Genomic DNA, 7,579 nt, shown 5'->3' with positions numbered 1-7,579 from the left:
GCAGAGTAGCAACGGGTATTTAAACGAGCACCAGCAGAGGGCATTTAAATAAACTCCGGCCACCTCAAGCTTACCACTATTTCCAAGTCCGGCATTTAAAGAACTGAACTCAGTTGTGTGATATAGCCGGGGAGCGGGCCGCATAGGAAAACTACTTCCAACATTACTTCCAATGTTGAGCGCAGTCTGCTGCCTCACAACGGCTGTTGTATTGGTGTTTTGCGGTCATTGCCTAGCAACAGTCTAGATGCAACAATAATTTTCATGCTACCTGCAAGCACACTTCAGTATCTCATCCTCAAACCAAGATTTTCTGTATGGTAGGGTCTAGAATACTGACCTTACAGAATTAATCAACCGAGAGTCTGCATGGTAGACCCTGACTAGGCAGGCACTACTGCATGGGGAAGGCACTGATGATGGCTTAGAAGCCAAAAACATCATGATAAACTAACAAACTACAGAATAATTGCTGATAGTGTTGAATTATATTTAAGAATTAAATTAAAACTGACCATTTAATGTATGGGAACACTTTTCTAACACCTTAAGAAATTTTGCAGGACACAAGATACGAATGAATATTATGAAGATAAAATGTTCATAAATGAATTTTGATACGAAACAAACACCCTGATGAAATTCAGCTGTCTGCCATATTGCTGTCTAAGCAAACACAAAATACTTTGCATATTACAGATTTTTCCATGCAAAAATTTCTAATCTGTCTCCCACTCAACTCACCACTCACAAAATTCATTATGCTTCTCATACATGTATCACTGTCAATCCAATTATTTTCATTTCTACACATCTCAGAACAAGATATCCGATTGTGAACAGTTCAGGACATGATTGTCCAGTATTTATTACAGTTCAAAATATATGGAGTAGGAAAGCTGCACCCTTCATCACACTACACATGGCTAGTTCCTCCAACTCTTGTGTACATTTCCACAGAGCGTATTACATGCCATTAACTCCGATACTTCGAAAAAAGCTCTTTACAAGCCGAGACAGGTCACCTGGATTCTAAGACTGTACTCTTGTCAAAAGGAAAGGCATTTTGGAGGAATATGTGGCCTCTGTTTTCTGAGAAGAACTCCTTACAGTATCTTTACACGTCTTGTGTAATGTACTTCAAAGCATCTGCCTGTTACATTTTTTACTGCATGTCTTGCCTTTCCTCAATCTGTTTTACACATGACACAGGTCACACACCCCATTTTCATTCCTGTCACTAATATAAGGCTATTCATTCAACCTCCAAACACATTTGCCACTTGATGGCCTGCCTCAGTTAACCTTTGCCATTCTTCCAACAGCAGTCTTCCTTTCAAGCACTGGGGATTTTACATCACTTTTCTTAAACCTAACTTAAAAGTCTCTTACTGCAACGTTCCTGGAGCAACACATATGCACAAGAAGCTTGAACTCGCTTCTGGAAGCCACACCCTTTCCTGCATCACCTCTTCACTGTCCTCTTAAACAGATACGAGTGAGCTTAGTAGTCACCACTGTAGACGCTTCCAGGATGTTTAGCGTAATCAGAGGTCTTTGGATTGACTATTGCTGGTTTGTTTGAATATTTAGAGGGCTTTTTGTATGAAAAATAATGAGAACTGCACCAAAATGTTGGTCCTGCCATGCCATGGCAAATTTCTCATTGTCCCTTAATGAAATCACTTCCCTTTCCTCCTTTTTCATCAGTTCCTTTTTGATGTTCAGGTATATACTTTCTGGATGTCATTACTGGGCCTTTTGTTACCGTGTCCATGCTCAGTAGCTCATGAGCTAACAGGAGACTTCCAGCGCCTGGTGCTGATAACACATCTGGCAGGTTGGATGGTGTGGCCTTTGACGAGATCTCAACCCCACTCTTTCACTGCTCTTGTAAGTCTCACACTTCCAATAGGATATAGCGTATAGCACTGCAGACCGGTGGTTACATTTAAACGATTTCTTATGATAAGAAGAATCCTGGGTGTTAAAGTAACAGTGTCTACTTTCATCTTGCAGATTTCTGGTGCAATGAATCTTGTGCTGCTAAGGGTATATTCAAATAGTAACACTTCATAACAAACAAAAAACAAGTAATGTCACATGTGACTTCTAATAGCAATATATGTTGGGGAAATTTGACACATTTCAGAACCTAAATCACAATAATTACAAAGCATTATTTTAAATTTGATGTAGCAATTAATTAGGTGATTCCATGCATTAACCTTGTAATGTCAGAAAAAAAACAAACCTGCTTTTACAAGGATACATGTTTATTGTACATATAATGCAGGTATTTCAAATTCTCATAACTCAAAACAATGTCTTGTTGAATATTAGGACCAAAATATACTTTCTGCACAATATAAAACTTTACTCACCGCATTTCTTCCCCTTTCTCTGATTCATGTGTACACCTATAAACTCACACAACAGGACAGCTGCTATATGTCATATCAGGATATAAACTCAACGAGTTTAACACTGAGGCACAGCTATGTGCAATATGATAATCATTTGAGCAATTTAAATAACAGATCCCAATGAGCCTTGTGTTTATCTCCTTGGTGCTTCGCATTTATTTCTCCCAATCTTTACTTTTGAAATCAAAGTTTTGTTGAGATGTGTGGGCATAATTTTGTAAGATCATATATCAGAAAATTGCTTCCTTGTTATTAGACAATTCTGGTGAGTGTTCAGATACTTGTGAAGACGTGTTCTTGATATCTGGAATACAAGTCCAATAAATATTTTGCAGTGTGAACAACAGAAAGACACATTTTCCAGGCTCATTCCTTGACAATTTAAATGTCACTGGCATTTGAAAATGATCTATTGCAATCTTTAACGTCTCTGTCATAACATCAGATTATCTCTTGTCTTTCCTAAACTTACAGATCTATCCTGAGACATTCTTGTAACATGGAAAGGTTTCCACACCCACACTGTATCCAATGGTTTGTAACAGCCTTCTAGAACATGCATTACTTATAAACAAGTACGTCTTCTACTTAATACATTGTACAATATCTGATGTGAAATCTCCGAATCCTTGTTTCCAACAGTGTATTAACCAGACTGGGAGAAATGAAGGCTCATAAACACAGCTGTTGATTAAAAGCAAGGTCTTGTTCTCAGAATCGCTAGATTTTTCACTTGTTTTACTTACCACACTGTATAAAACCTGATGTGATATCGAATTCATGTTCCAAATATTGCATTAACATAACTGGAAGGATCGAAGGCTCATCCACACTGATGTTGCCTGTTAAGAATAAGAGGTCACACCAACCATAATGACAACTTACAATTACTTCTACATAAACTACATACATCATTGTACTCCAATGTGCATTACCTGAGGCAAAATCTCTGAATTCATGCTTCCAACACTGTGTTAACCTGACTGGGAGAAATGAAGTCTCATTAACACTGATGTTGCCTGTAAGAATAAGAGGTCACATCAATCATAATGACAGCTCACAATGTCTTGTTCTACATACAACATTGTACATTACCTGACGTGAAATCACTGGATTTATTTTTCAAGGATTGTATTACCCCGAGTGGGAGAATTGTAGGTTCATCAACACTGGGGTTGCCTCTAAAAGAAAAAGATCATACCACCATTAATGTAATTGACCACTGTACACTCCTTGATATGAAATCTCTAACTTCTTTGTTACAACACAGGAATATGCTGACTAGCTGCAATTCAGTTATGAAATAATCTTTTCATGCAAATAAGTTGTACCTACATTCCTGAAAGCTTATAGTGATTTTTTTGAACTGACCACACTGTACACTACCTGAATTGGAAATTTCTGAATGTTTTTTTTAATATTATATTTTATCCTGTGTAGCAGCAATGAAGACTCATTAACACAGTTGTTCCCTGTAAAATAAGAAGTGGTATCAGCTTTATGACAGCTCATAAGGATGGATGCCTTATCTGACCTCACTGTATACTACCTGATATTAAAACGCAGATTTCAGGTTTCCAAAATAATATTAAACTGAGTGGTATCAATTAAGTCTCATAAACACCATTGTTACCTCAAATAATGAGTGATAAGAACATTATTGGCAATTCAAAAAGATGACTTATTCAGCTCATCACACTGTACAGTACGTGATGTGAAATCTGTGACTTATGTTTCCATTGTTGCATTAACCTGAAAAGCAGCAATTAAGACTCAACATAGTTGTTCCCGGTAAAATAGGACATGTTATCATCATCAATGACAGCTCATAAAGTTGGATTCCTTCAGTTGACAATACTGTACCTGATGTGGCATCTCTGAAATCATGTTTCCAATAGGGTTTTAACCAGATTTGTTGCAACGTTTGCTCATCAGCACTGTACTTGCCTGAAAGAAAAGAGGTCATACCAACATTAATCCTAACTTAAAAAGGACTTGTTCAACAGACACTGTACTGAAGTGATATCTGTCAAATAATGTTTCCATCATAGGACTAATCTGACCACAAGCAATCAAAGCTCATCAACACAGATTTCCATCGCAAATAAGCAGTGGTACCGACAGTAATGAGAGCTCACAGAGAAGGATGTCTTCAGTACATCCCAATTTACACTACATAATCTGAAGTCTCTTAATTTCTGTTTTATCATAGTCTTAGCCTGACTGGGAGCAATGACAGCTCATCAACATATGTTTGCTGTGGCATGAGAGGTAGTAAGAAAGTAAAGCTGTCCCCTGTGCTTAAATAAACACTATGCCATGAAGTCATATGAAGGAGTGGATATATGGATCCACAGTGCAGTCGGTATAGTGACTGGCTATAGGCTGGATGACCGAGTGGTTGGGAGTTTGAGTCCTGATAAGGTCAAGAATTTTCTCCTCTCCATGTCATCCACACTGGCTCTGAGGGCCACCCAGCCTCCTATTCAATGGGTACTGGGGGTCTTTCTCCGGTGGTAAAGTGGCATGGGTATGAAGCTGAGCACTCATCTTCAGCTGGTGATGAGGCCAGGGAAATATGGATCTACAATAAGAGGTAGTACTATCATTGACAGCTCACAAAGATTGCTTAGTTCAAGTGACCAATTTGTACACTACCTGATAAGAAACCTCAGAATACGTTTCCAACATATCGTCACAATTTAGGGGTGTGACTATAGACGGGGTATGGATTGGATGAATTGGATTTATTGACTACTTCTATACACCACTCGGAACAACAATTTGCATTTCACTGACACACACACACACACACACACAAAGACTACTGTCCTCAGTGTATTACAATATCCACTAGCCGTTTCCTGGCAACAGATTTAATACAGAGGATATTTTCCGTTTCTGTTGCCCGCTGGTTAACACTCCACACCTGAACTCATAGCGCCATCATCTCACCCTCACTTGCAGAGCCCAACTCTCGACTAACTGCTCAATGGATCTCCGGAACTGAATTAACTTTTCTTTATTAACTACTTGGCACGGACCGAATGCAAAACGCCGTTTTCAACAATACCCCTAATGTGGGCGTGTTTACCGATCCGGTGCTTGGAAATGGATTTCATGACACTGTTTTCCTATTGTTGCGTGCAGGTTATGTTGCGGGGGTTACCTAACATTACCTTTGATTCCTATCAATTTCGGTATGGCACGTGTTTTCACAAAAATATTATAAATGAAATTTCGCAGTTACATTTGGTAAAGGTTTTTAATATAATGGAAACAGGGCCAGTTTTTTCTTTTTTTCATTTCCGATCTTTCAGTGCAGAAGTGTCAGCATCAAAGAATACTAAGATTCGTGCTTATTTATTTCACTTTGCTTTGGAATTTGCCATTACGAAGTTCAAGGAAAAATAGGAGAAGATTCAATTCGAATGGGGCACAAGAGTTTCTGGTCTATGCTGATGTTAATCTACTAGAGGAACAAATGTTTTTATAAAAGATCCAAGAGCCCTATAGACGCAAGCATGTTTTTACGTAAGAAAATAAAAAAGAAACTAAGTATATGCTTATACTATATTATACAGGGTGATTCAGAAAGATGGACACAATTTCAATTGGCTATATTTCCTGAACTACATATTGCATTTGAATTCTGTAAAGTACATTTGAAAGAGGATGCTGTAAAGTTTCTAATATTACCGCTAGAGCACTCCAGCACCGCGTCAGTTGTAAGCGAGATGGCTACTATGCAACACAAGAATTTTTTGCATTCGTGAGTTCAGTAAAGGTGAGTGTGCGACTGCGGTGCAGCCTGCATTTCATCGTAAGTTTAACATCCAACCTCCAACGAGGAAGAGCATTTATCGTTGGAATAACCAATTTGATGAAACTGGCTCTCTGTGTAAGGATAAAAGCCCGGGCCGATCGCGTGTATCGGAGAACGTGGGATAAATTCAGCTACCGTCTTGATGTTATCCGTGCAGCCGGAGAGGGGCACATTGAACATCTATTAATTTCCGTATATGTATAATCAAATGTACTTTACAGAATTCAAATGCAACATAGAATTCAGGAAATATAGCCAATTGAAATTGTGTCCATCTTTCTGAATCACCCTGTACTATACGTACGTTGAGAGAAAAATCATATCTGATAATTAATCCTGTGATATTTTTAAGTTTGCCATTTAACGACGCTGTCAGTATGGACAGTATACAGCGTCGATAATAGGATGATTAATGAACATGGAACAGTTGGTGACATGAGAATTAGCATAGGACTCCTAAGTTCTCTTGAGAAAACACGCTCCCCTCTCGCTTCTCCACCACGAATCCACACGATCTGACCTGCCATGGGAAGATAATGAGAAGTTCAAATATTTGTGGAAGACACTAACAAATCGAAACTGTATTCATGGCAATGTCAAGTTGTCCCTGTGCTCAGCAAATTCAAGCTCTACGCCACGAATATGTATGGGGGAGTGGATGTATAGATCCACATATTCTTGATCTGGGCACTAGCTGGACGTTGAGTGGTCAGCTTCAAGCCCAGGCCGCTTAACCCCCCGGGAAAGACAACGTTAAGGTAACGTAAAAAAGTAAAGTTGTCCTTGTGCTCAACAAATTTAAGCACTACACCATGAAGGCGTATGGGGCAGTGGATGTATAGATCCACATTTTCTTGACCTCGGCACTAGCTGGAGGTAAGTGGTCAGATTTATGCCCCGGCCACTTTAACCCCGAGGATAAAGCTCCCGGTACCCATTAGATAGGTTGCGTGGACACCAGTTCCGGTCTGGACGTTTTAAAGAGAAGAGAAAATTCCTGACCCTACCGGGTCTCGAACTCCGACCCCTCGGTCGTCCAGCCCGTAGCCAGTCGCTATCCCGGCTCTGTTGTAGCTAGCAGTGCATACAAAATTTCGATAGGAAAACCAAAGGAAAGAGACCACTAGGAAGACTTGAGTTTGTATGGAATAATATGAAAATGTATATTGAGTAAATGAGATGAAAAGTTACGGATATGATACACCTGGCTCCAGATTGGGACCACTGGAGTGGGTAATGAACCGTGTGGTTCTGAAATATGCTGCAGTTTGTGTAGCTGAGCTCAACTACTGGCCAATCGCAGGAGATTCAGCTCCACGGCTTCAAT

At 39.4% G+C, this 7,579-nt stretch overlaps 1 long non-coding RNA gene across 4 annotated transcripts; it reads right to left on the bottom strand.

Annotated features, from left to right (window-relative positions):
* Positions 1–6: 6 nt before the first annotated feature.
* Positions 7–4,372, bottom strand: LOC111863480. 4 transcript variants are annotated; one of them, XR_002842609.2, is made up of 7 exons: positions 4,290–4,372; positions 3,976–4,178; positions 3,813–3,898; positions 3,522–3,607; positions 3,362–3,445; positions 3,173–3,268; positions 7–271 (listed from the first exon to the last, which is right to left on the bottom strand). It is a non-coding gene; the product is annotated as an uncharacterized LOC111863480 (long non-coding RNA). The 4 variants fall into 4 exon arrangements; XR_004512911.1 differs by having other exon boundaries at positions 4,060–4,178; XR_002842607.2 differs by lacking the exon at positions 3,976–4,178 and having other exon boundaries at positions 9–271.
* Between the last annotated feature and the right edge of the window lie 3,207 nt (positions 4,373–7,579).

This window comes from Cryptotermes secundus, unplaced genomic scaffold, assembly GCF_002891405.2.
Source record: "Cryptotermes secundus unplaced genomic scaffold, Csec_1.0 scaffold3626, whole genome shotgun sequence".
Classification (NCBI taxonomy): Eukaryota; Metazoa; Arthropoda; class Insecta; order Blattodea; family Kalotermitidae; genus Cryptotermes; species Cryptotermes secundus.
The sequence above is the reverse complement of the archived record's forward strand: the minus strand, read 5'-3'. Positions and strand labels throughout refer to the sequence as shown.